At 43.7% G+C, this 12215-nt stretch overlaps 1 protein-coding gene across 2 annotated transcripts in view; it reads left to right on the forward strand.

Annotated features, from left to right (window-relative positions):
• Window positions 1-3562: 3562 nt before the first annotated feature.
• Window positions 3563-12215, forward strand: part of LOC139760357 (repulsive guidance molecule B-like) — a 130384-nt gene continuing 121731 nt past the window's right edge. Inside the window, exon 1 of one of the 2 annotated variants that reach the window (XM_071683418.1) lies at window positions 3563-3718. The gene's annotated coding sequence lies outside the window, so the exon portion shown is untranslated. The remainder of the gene's footprint in view (window positions 3719-12215) is intronic. The other variant, XM_071683419.1, reaches the window with a different exon arrangement.

The raw sequence follows: 12215 nt of genomic DNA on the forward strand, positions 1-12215 counted from the left end.
TATCATTATCTCCACTAGCAGATAAGTGATTTACATCTGCATATGATGTAATTGGTTTATGGTTATCAGAAGTGATTATTTGATCTGTAGTGGAAATAACCTAGTCTCCAATGAACTCTCTCTCTCTCTCTCTCTCTCTCTCTCTCTCTCTCTCTCTCTCTCTCTCTCTCTCTCTCTCTCTCTCTCTCTCTCTCTCTCCCTCCCTTCATACCCAGCAACACACCTCTATACCATCCTGCGTCGAGCTATTTGGTCGGCACGAGGCCCTTCCCAATCACACACCGACCCACACGTGAGGAGACACAGAAGAATTCCTTTGTGATACTCCCCCTCCACACCCGCCCCCAAAAGCAAAACTTGTGGCAGTAAAGAAGGATCCCCGGGTGAATCTGTGCAGAAAATAACTTCGAGGTATATTACCGGCATCACGAAATACTCGGAAATATTTTCGAGTGGAGGAATTTTGTTGTGTGAACTGACGCGGCCGACGTCTGATGGCCGAGCAATTGCTTTCAGAATTTTAAGAACCTGGGGAACCCATTAGGCTGTAATGGAGAAGTCGAGTTTTTGATGTGAGGAAAAGACGAGGGGAAGGAGAGAGAGAGAAAAAAAAAAAAAGATATATATATGTAAAACTCTAGTTATGAACATCTTTTTTATCTATAATGTTGACGCGAGGTGAGGAGTGTGGAAGGGTTGGGACACATAATTTGCAGATTGGTTCGCTAAAATATCTCCCGAGTGCGTACATACAGAACAGCCAGCACTACCTCACCCTACCCACGCCTAGCCAACCGGAACTCTACTTATGTACGATAAGGCAATTGCGAATGGAGAGGATTCGAACCCCGTTGTGACATACCGGTCTTGCAGATCACCGAATGATCAACACTAGAGCCTGCCTGGCACGGGATCTTGTCAATAACAATCAGTTCTCTTAGGCGTGCCATTACTGGTACAGGGCGGGCGTGTGTGCCATTACTGGCACAGGGCGGGCGCGAGCGCATACTGTGATGAAATGCTTCATCCCTAATATATTACGTTCATGTGTTTACTCAAACACCTCCCAACATCTGCTCGCCTGCATGAGTGCTGCAGTCAGCTAGAGGCTGAATGAGTGATTCTGTGGCATTTGCAACGCCCCGGGGGAAACCTAATGGTTATTCAGCACTTTAAAACATAATAAACATATCTTAAATTCTGAACCAGCTTTATAGAATTGTGTATCTTCTGAAGACAAAGATGACACACATGCTGGCTGGCTGTACCAAACCCCGCCTGCCACCCGTGACCCAGGCGGTGGCGTGGCTGGTAGGACATGGATCCCGTCCTCCTTCTTTTACATTAGTGAACCCTCAACTGTTTACAGAAAGTGCCGTTTATGCCAGTGGTTGAGGCAGTTTGTCAGTGTCAGGAACAGCTTATTGTGGGAGGTAATGTAAATACAGAGAACCAAATACAGCGGACAGTGACATCTGTACCCAAGCGGTTAGCCCACAGTCCACCCCGAGCGCTCGCACGTTCCTTTGGGGTTCATCACTGTAACCCTGTGGTTAGGTTCCAGATCACCAGCGCCGGGGGAAGAAGAAGGTCCTGTAATTCGCTAATTATCAAGACGTTAGGAACGACCTTCAAGATGCGTCACACGGTGGAATGAACCACTACGTGGTGGGGGTTTGGTGTCTTTCACTCGGCCGTTTGTGAGTGGCCGGCCCGGTCTCGTGTGTGTGTGTCCTGAGTCGTACGTTCTGGACTACCTGTCACCAATTTGCATATCCTCTTGTCGTACGACGCCGGGGGTTCCTGCGGTAATAACGGTGGGCCAGAGGGAGACACCGTAGCACGCAGGGTAAAGCCGTGTCCTCCTCTGGCGTCCAGCTAATAGAGACGTGTGAGGAATTCCTTCGTGCGTACCCTCGCCATGTTCCAAACTGCACTTGTTGTTGTGGGGGTGGAGGGGGGAGGCTAAAAATTGACGCCTGCTCATGCATACTAATGAGCTTCATTGATATTCATATTCTGACGATGGTGTTGTTGCGAATGAAACACTGGACTGCAAGTCGCAAGGCTTTTACATCGCCCGGACTCATAATGAGACGCATACGGTGATGCAATGGGTTAATCACACCGAGAATATATGCAAATTCGGGTTCAATCTTGTGTAAACAGCGACTCCCCCCCTCCCCCCACGAGATGCCGGGGGGAAGGGGGGGTGCCGTGTGTGTGTGTGTGTGTGTGTGTGTGTGTGTGTGTGTGTGTGTGTGTGTGTGTGTGTGTGTGTGTGCGCCAAGTAAGTCGTGTTTGTTGTGGGATCCGTCTGGTCGTTATTCATCAGTATTGATGCACTGGAGAGACCCTGTGACCCCAGACGACGCTGTGTGCTGAACTGTGGTCGCCGTCCAAGTGCGGAGAGAGAGAGAGAGAGAGAGAGAGAGAGAGAGAGAGAGAGAGAGAGAGAGAGAGAGAGAGAGAGAGAGAGAGAGAGAGAGGCGGTCTTGCCCCTGACCATGTTGTGTGTATACGCTACCACGATGTATCTGGAGCGCTGCTCATAAAGCGTCGCATCCACATCTACTTATCTATCCGTCTATATCAAACGAGTGTATATATATATATATATATATATATATATATATATATATATATATATATATATATATATATATATATATATATATATATTATGAGAGAAACTTGTAACCTAATTCTACAGAAAGATAAATGAAGATATAAAAAGACACATTAATGTCGCTTGTATGAACAGGAAGGAGAAGGAATAAATCCACTGATACAGAGTAGGAGGGAGAAATTGAGGGACGAAATGAAGGGAAGAGAACGGGCGACACCAGCCAGTGAAGTGAGTGGAAGAAATGAGCAGGGAAAGACAGAGCTGAGGGCAGAAAAGACACAGTCAGTAAAAGACGACGATTGTAGGCAAATGGAAGACATGACAACAGGTAGGTAATCCCCATCATCAAATATGGCTAAATACTGATCACTAAACGGCAGACTTGACGGCAAAATGAAATTCAACTTTCCGTTCCTCTCTCTCTCTCTCTCTCTCTCTCTCTCTCTCTCTCTCTCTCTCTCTCTCTCTCTCTCTCTCTCTCTCTCTCTCTCTCAACCCCTTAGGAAAATGCGTTCTGTCCCGTTGAATATCAACTTCTTGAGGGTATTTCATGTTCCTTCTGAATACAAGGAACATTAATGCGCTCATTATTTATCTGACGCATTATTCACACGTGACACTAGTATGTTACAAGTGGAGGAAAATTACCGAAATTACTGCTTGCTGCAGGAAATAAACAGTCACACGAAAGGTAATTCCTTCCTTGATATTAAAACTCCCCCTCCGAAACCCTTTCGTTCCAGTATATAAATGTCTCGTGTTTCATACACAAGCTTTGGTTCATTTACATTCAGCGTTTTCTACCTACGGTGGAGCATTCATTCTTGGTTGAGAGTGTAAAACTCGTTTTTTTGCCCTGTGTCAGTAAGCGTGTACTGACGGAGCGTTACGGGAGCTAGTATGCGAGCCTCGTCACGGGCAGTACGGCCGAGGGTGAGCTAGCGCGGGGTGTAGTGGTATGGGTCTGGCAGTGTGGAGGTGTCTCTCGCGAGGGAAGGGTGTTCGTGCGCGTGTGGTAGTGTTCACTCGCAACTTGCGGTAAACTGTGCCCAGGATGTATAATGTTTATTACTGATCTTACTGAAACTGGTAAGTTAGATATGTTTAAATCATTTATTGAGATATGTATTTCTTCTCAGAGTAATTTGTATTGTTACCATTTTATAGGAATACAGGAATTATAACTCACGGCCAAGGCGCGTAGAGCGGGTATACTTACATTCAGTTTGTCGTAATTGTGGATTTTGCATCACATGAAACAAACTCTCTGAATTACTTTAATTATAAGCATTCATTGACATGATATAGTATGACACTGTGATTTATCTCGACATATGGTTAAAATTCTTGCACACAGCCTTTCATCGTCTTTTACAAACGTACAATAAGAACGGAAAACAGTACTAACAAATTAGATTAACGTAATGTGTTCCGTCAGATAATTCTTTGTATGTAGCTACTAAAAAAGGAAAATAATAAAAATCGTTTCTCTTTAAGAATTCAACACGATATTTAAATTAAGACGGTTGACAGACTGGCGGGGTGTAACGTACCCTCCCCTCCACATATCAGTTCCATTAACATAAAAATAGTCAGTTATGATATATTCGTTGTCTAATGTGAGCAAGACATAGGATATCAAGTTCTTGGTTTATGGGAATATTAAATGATTAGTTTTTACTTCCATTCTTTCTTTTCTCTCTCTCTCTCCCCTGTAATGTATATCCGGTAGGTTTTGCTTTTTCAGACGGTATAATGTTCTCTCGTAGCGTCCTTCATCATGGTGAGGAAGGCAGACAGGCACCTACCTACCTACCTACCTACTTACCTATGAATGAATGAGTTTGTTTACAAATATTGGAGATTGGGGTCCGGCGGGCGCGCGCCCCTTCCCTTGTGCTTGTTTGGAAAGTGTGTTATAGTGATACATATGTAACGTTACCGACGTGATACACAATACTTTGAGAGGGTTGGTCTAACGTATTTCACACTTCCGCCTGTCGTTTGGCATGTCCATTTTTGTCTCGGCTGCTCTGAAAACACATCAGCAATGCAAATACGACGAGGCTTCTTGTATTCATGGTAGCTCACGTTTGCGTTTTTAGGTTAGACATGCGAAGTTTGGAATGATCCTGTTTTAAGGATTCTACTGATATGTAAATTAGGTAGTCTAATAACGAACACGGCTGCCACACGATGGATTCTAGTTCGATTCTCGGCTTGAAGTGGAAAATAGTTTAGATTATATATATATATATATATATATATATATATATATATATATATATATATATATATATATATATATATAATGCGGTTCAAGGCATTTATCCGTTGTTAAAGAGACAGCAGAACAACTGGGAGGGACAGATGTTGGTGGAAATAGATTTCGGTTTAATTAACCGTGAAACTCTGTCTTTGTGCTCCCGACACGAGTCGCTCCTACATTTTTCTCTAGGTTTCAGGTGAAAGTGTTCCACGCAATACTGGGATTCCGCATTTCCTGGCCTCCGACATTAGGGTCATTTCAGCTTGTGTTTCGTAAGTGTACACATGCACACACACCTGTACACAGGCAAATTATTTTGTAATTGACAATAATTGCCGTCAGTGATGTGGACAAATGTGTGAGAAGATATATACAATGTACATTCGACTCAGGTAAAATGCACCTTATCAATTTAGCCTTTATTTCTGCAGTCACACAAGCTGTTAGAGAAGGTGGAAAGGAATACAACGAGTGCCGTACCTGCACGAAGTGGTATGAACCGAAAAGAGGAAAGTAGAAGACAGGAGGATAAGAGAAGACACGGTAAAATGAGTTCCTGATGACTACGATTTTGTTAACACAATTCTCTGAAGTCAGAACGGCTCGCGACAGGAGAACACAACGAGTAAGGCAAGAAAAAACGTCGAGAGGGGGACTCAGGAAAGCTTTGGATAAACATAGTAGTGGGCACTTGGAGCATACAACGTAATCATGTAAAAAGCATTGAAAAATGTACGTCGATGTACGACAGAAATGCAAGGTAGACCGACAGGGGCCTAACGACAGTGCATTTTTTCTCCTATATACACCTACTCACACACATTATACCTCACACAGACACTGCGGCGTTCGTCATTCATAACCTTGGATGTTCCTGCTTGCGCAGTAGGCGCACATACGCAGGGGACGCCGGAGCGTCATATATCTATATGATGTTGCTCGTTAATCCATTCTGTCACTTATTCATACAGCTAATTGAAGTCGGGCGAGAAGACAGTCGAGCCAGATAAGAAATTGGGTTGAGATCTTGGCATAATTTCAGAACGGCTGCTCTCCTTGCAATCTGGTTGACGAGCGACTGTGCTAGGATACCCTCGCGTACCGCTGGGACTGCCTATGCTAACATGCTTTGTGCTGGTACCGTCTAAGCTAGGATCCCGTGTCGTTCAATTCTAGCACTTACGATGCAAGGTTCTGACATCCAGTGGGAGGACGTTCAACAATAGTACTTCCTAAGACAGGATGCTATATCGTCCAGCGGAAATAAATGCTTCATAGTAGACTAGGATGTCGCCCAGCGGCAGGACTGCCGAGGATAGGATGCGACATCGCCCAGCGGCGGTAGGTACTTCATAGGACTGTATTAGAACATCCTCTGGACGATATAACATTACATTCTGCTTGTATGCATGGTTTTTGGTTTTCCCAATATACCTGTAACACCATCCTGGACCAGGATATATGATGCAGTATGAATATACCCCTTCGAACACCCCCGGCCTACCTGTCACCCGCCTTTGTTGATGTACTGTACCCACTGAATGTTGTATACTAGCTCCGACCTTACCCCTGGTCATGTATCCTTCACCCATGCTGTCATTCAAATGTTGAGTCTATGAATATTTAGACAAATAAACATTTCAAACATAGAAAAAAAAAACTTGTATCTCATATCTTTAAGGGTCTCAGTGTTTACGGGAAGCGTATATTGAACTGGCGGTCTGGAAGTAAGCTTCTAACATGGCAGCCTTACCACACTTACACGAACATGAATTACTTCTTATGGCTTTTCTGATACATAAATAAAATAAACTGCGTCTTGTATTGGAATTTCCAGCATGAGTTGTATGGTAGAGGAAAGCAAGTGTATGTATGTATGTATATATATATATATATATATATATATATATATATATATATACATTCTCTCTTGATCGCCGTTTCAGACAATAGCGAAGTAGCGCCAAGTACAGAAGGAAACATGCCGCGTGGCTCACGTCCGTACTATATTGTGTGTAATGCACCGAAACCACAGACCCTTAGCTAGGCCTTTCAGTCGATATATATATATATATATATATATATATATATATATATATATATATATATATATATATATATATATAATTTCTGGTATCTGGCATGTTAGTAACCAGCCAAATATATAAATATTCAAATCCTTCTGTGCTGACTTTCTGACGTTTGTTTGTATGGACAAAATATGTTGCACTGTGTTAATAACCATCGTGTTGAGTACATTATATGATGTCTCAATAGTTCAGCAACGTAATACTTTCATTATCTGATGATTAAGGTGCAAGTAGAATTACTGCATTCATTCTAAGGTGTTCAAAGTAAAAATGAACTTAGTACTTTCATCATGTGAAGTTTAAAGTACTAATACGCTTGGTAATTTCATTATATGATGCTTAAAGTTCTAACCCATTTAGTACTTTCATATTATATGATGGTTTAAGTGCTAATAAACGTAGTAATTTTATTCAGTGGTGTTTAATATGCTAATTAACGCAGTACCTTTATTTTGTGGTGTTTTGTTATTATAATTAGTACTGTAATATTTTTTTTTATCATTAGAGTGCCACTAGACGTAGTACTTTCCTTCTACATTGTTTAAAATGTTAAAAAAACTTTGTTCTTTCCTTTATGATGTTTAAGGAGCTAGTAAACTTAAAAGTTTCTTTCTACGATGCTTAGAGCGCACAGTTAACTTAATACTTTCCGTCGCCGACGTGTAAGTGCTGGTAAAAAGTAAGTACTCTCATACCATGATGCTCAAGCGGCATTCCTGAATGTGATATTTGGATGTATACGCTGGTGGTGGTGGTGGCGTCAGGGCAACGCCATCTGGTGGCGGCTGTGGCTGGCTGGAGGAGCCCCAGTCTTACCTGCGGTGTAACGTGAGTACGGATTAAAATGTTAAAAGAATCTTTGAACAACCTGTTGGACCTGTTCCAGGGGGCAGGTGCCCTTGCCACCTGGGGCTTGTGGTTGTGAGTTCACCTGTGTTTGTCTTTTTTAGTAAAGCAGGTGCTCACGTCACCTGGGTTAGCGTTGTCGTTGTTCGTTCGTTTATATATATATATATATATATATATATATATATATATATATATATATATATGTGTGTGTGTGTGTGTGTGTGTGTGTGTTGGAAGCCACATGCTCGCACACCTGCCATGCTCTTTTAATCGTGCCTGAACACATGCCGGATATATATATATATATATATATATATATATATATATATATATATATATATATATATATATATATATATATAATCCGGCAGTGGTAGGAGGCCCTACGCCCGGAGTATAAGACTGATATAAACCCAGGTCGTGTTGTTTACCTTCCTGAGGGGGGAGGGGAGGGGGATGGGCGGTGCCCTTTGACACCCGGGTCGAGTTTGTCCCCCTTGTCCACGAGGACCACCCTGACGGGGGCTCGATCTCGGGGGTCTTGAGAGCACAAGCCATATTTATTGCCGCTCAGCCGAAATGTCTAGATGATTATGCAAGCCAGTGGATCACATGTGCGTAACTGTTAGATACTCATCATTATGTAAATACCAACCCATGTTAGTCTTCCGATATATATATATATATATATATATATATATATATATATATATATATATATATATATATATATATATATATATATATATGTCGATAACCATGAGGAAAATGAAACATGCCAAGTTTCCAAGTGCACTTTCGTGTCATGATCACATCGTCAGGGGAGCTACAAGAATGAGATAGAAAACGTAGAATAGTCAGTTGATATACAAGGCAGAGACGTACCTAAGACGGGGTAGATCACATGCACCACTGTGACCTCTTGCAATGAATATATATATATACATATATGTATATACAGCGCCAGGATCCATTATATGCAGCTTCGAAGCTGCACTCCAAGCGATACCAGGGCAATGATGGACTCCATAAGAGTCTTACTGTTCCCTGGCGATAACGCAGCCATGGCGAGGGTGACTTCTCGCTCGGGGCGTGACCACTCGCAGGCGGAGTCCGGTAACACTCCGGTCTCCGTAAGGATGAGTAATCGTAATAGTCTACTGTGGTATTATGGAAACTAATCTAAGTCTGAACCCACAGACGCCCGAGGAATCTATCGGGAAAATGGTGCAATAGGAAATTAGAGCAGTAATCTAAGTAATTTTCAGGGGGATGATGGCGTGTGTTGGCCGGGAGGCATGCACGGTCCTCTCACACGCCCCAGGCTCCCCGAGACCGCGCACGATTCACACCCACCCGTCTCCTTCACCCAGACCGCTTGGCACCACGCTATACACACACACACACACACACACACACCTTCCTCTTTCTTTATTCTCGTACGAAATATCTTCACATGGAAGGCTATTACTGCTCTTGGCTATAAGGAGCTGCGGTATTATCTTTACATGAGGGTAAAGTGTGGTATTCCTGGCCTCGACATGTTCACGGGATTTCACGGATAATTGCCGGTCTATGTTTAGGTCTCTTGCGTAATGGAGGCAGCTAGACGGGCCGCCGGGGCTCGGAGCGGCCAAGTACTAATTTCCCAGTCGTCTGGGCTGCCTGCTAATGCTGTAATGTTCAGCAGATGGCCTCACCTCCAGTGCAACAATACAGCCAACAGGATGAAATACTCTTGTTTGGCTGGCGTCCCCAGAGTGCACAACAACACCGGGTGGTGGAACTCCTTCCCACACCGGCCCATCATAGTGTATCGAAATATACAGCATAACTTCACTCCACACTTTTCAGTTATTAAGAAACCCCATCTCTATTTATGTTCCAGGCTCTGATAAAGTTCACTGCGGATCATCTCCCCTCTCTTCCCATCCCATTGGCGTCGTACCATACCTAGACCTCGTTAGCAGACTGTATACCCCACCGATGGAAATGACCATATAAGTAAACATTATACATATATATATATCTTTTTTCATACTTGATCGCAGTTCCCTGCGTTAGCGAGACAGCGCCAGGAGCAGAGGAGGAGAGGCCGCATCCGCTCACATCCTTTCGCATGTTGTGATGTGTAATGCAGCAAAACCACGGCTCACTATCCACAATTAGGCCCCACAGACCTTTCCATGGTTTACCCCGGACGTTTCACACGCCCTAGTTCAGTCCACTGACAGCACGTAGACCCCAGTATACCACATACACACACACACACACACACACACACACGCACACATATATATATATATATATATATACTCAGAGAGAGAGTGATGGGTGGGTGGGTGAAAAAAACTGTTTCCCCTCATGAAACATATGGACTACCACCCAATGCTGATGCCTATAGGAGGCAAGAGGGTTGTCATATGGTACCTTTCTAGTGTGATCAGTCACATATGGTTATAAACATCATTATCTTGTCTCTCCCCATCACCTTTATTGAATCCCAACCCCACACCCCCCCCCCCCTGCGGCAATAGAAGTACGTCGTTAAGGGCGTGTATTGCCCTTGGTATGAACCATTACCGGCAGGCTTGTCAGGATCACCCCCTCGTAAACTAGGCGTGGTATAAAGCTTTCCTCCCTCCAGCCATCAATATCGGTCGTTTTGTCATCCCATTTATGCATAATTCTGGCATTGAGTGTCGCGAGCGACAAGTATGGAGGCGAAGCCGACCGGTCAAGCAGTCGATAAAAGAAACTTATACGTCTGTACATACATACATGCATACCTATACATCTATATACATCTATACATACATACATGCATACCTATACATCTATATACATCTATACATACATACATGTATACCTATACATCTTTATACATCTATACATACATACATGTATACCTATACATCTATATACATCTATACATACATGCATACCTATATATCTATATACATCTATACATACATTCATGTATACCTATACATCTATACATACATACATGCATACCTACATATCTGTGTACATGTTTTGCCCTAGAAAACAACTAGTAAGAGAAAGAAGGGAATGGAAGAGGCTCTGGGGTACCAGGAGGATGAGAGGCGTGCACGAGAGGGAATGGACTGGATGGGTGTGGTATATGGATGATGGGAGCGATCTGCCGTCAGTAGGCTGAACCAGGGCATATGCATCGCCCAAGGTACAACATGGAATAGCCTGAAGGATTTGGCTGTGGATGATAGACATCGACTTCGATTTATTATGTGTGGCAGCTGAAGAGTGGATATATGCAAGTAATGGCCAATGTTTGTTTCTTCCTGACACTTTAGCGCTAAGTTATGTATGTCATTCAGGCATTTAATTAAGTAACAAAGCGCTTCTTGTTAAGCAATAAATTATGGCCGAGAGAACACAACAGACGCCCAGATGCTACTAAAGTGACCCCTTGGAGAGGAAGACGTATAAATATCATAGAAAACGGCTGGCCGTGGAAAAAGAAACCCACAAGGACGGTTATTAAGCGACTCCCTAGAAAATACTGGCGTAAATAGCATAGAAAACGGCAAACGGAGAAGAAAAAACAATCATAATAACGCTTATATGAGGGCACGATGTGAGGGGGAGGGGGGAAGGGGGGCTAAACAAGGGCAGAGATGAGGGGAAGCCGAGGCCAGGCGAGGTTTTAGGGAGATCTGGCGGGTAATGAGAAGATCAAGACGTAATCACATACGAGGCCGACCGGGCACTCTTACCACCCCTACCTAACCCTCGGGGGGGAGAGCCAAGTGTTGCCGGGGCTAGGGTGCGGCTCCTTCAGACATCAGGGACGGGGATAGGGTCGCCTTAGGTGCTGGCTAGTAGGGTGAACTGTTCCTTCGAACTGTTCCTTCACATAAATCACGAAGGGTAGATTACCTCTGCATTCTGAGACCTGTTATACAAAGGTGATTGGAGTCTTGGAATTTACCTCTCCATGTTAACCCCTGGGTCGAGGTCATGGCAAGGGTGGGGACTGAACTTGTAATCATTCCTGTCCCTGCTGAGGTAAGGTTGGGTCAGCGACGCTGTATCATTCCTGTACGTAATGAGGAAAATGGGTGTGATCGTCTGGACAATGAGGGTGGGGTCCATGATGGTCAGGAGAATGAGGGTGGGGTCCGTGATGGTCAGAAGAATGAAGGTGGGGTCCGTGATGGTCAGGAGAATGAGCTCGTAACATATTATGTAGAGGGAAGAATGCTTGGTTATCATCCTGCGGCGGAGCTATCATCCTTGCACTGCTCTGGTTGTGTGGGATGCTTGAACTCACAGAGGAGTCAGTTTCTGATATTTCTTCCAGTCCCAAGATCCCCTGTGTGGGATCTGGGATCCC

The sequence above is a fragment of the Panulirus ornatus genome, chromosome 36, assembly GCF_036320965.1.
Source record: "Panulirus ornatus isolate Po-2019 chromosome 36, ASM3632096v1, whole genome shotgun sequence".
In the NCBI taxonomy this organism is placed as follows: Eukaryota; Metazoa; Arthropoda; class Malacostraca; order Decapoda; family Palinuridae; genus Panulirus; species Panulirus ornatus.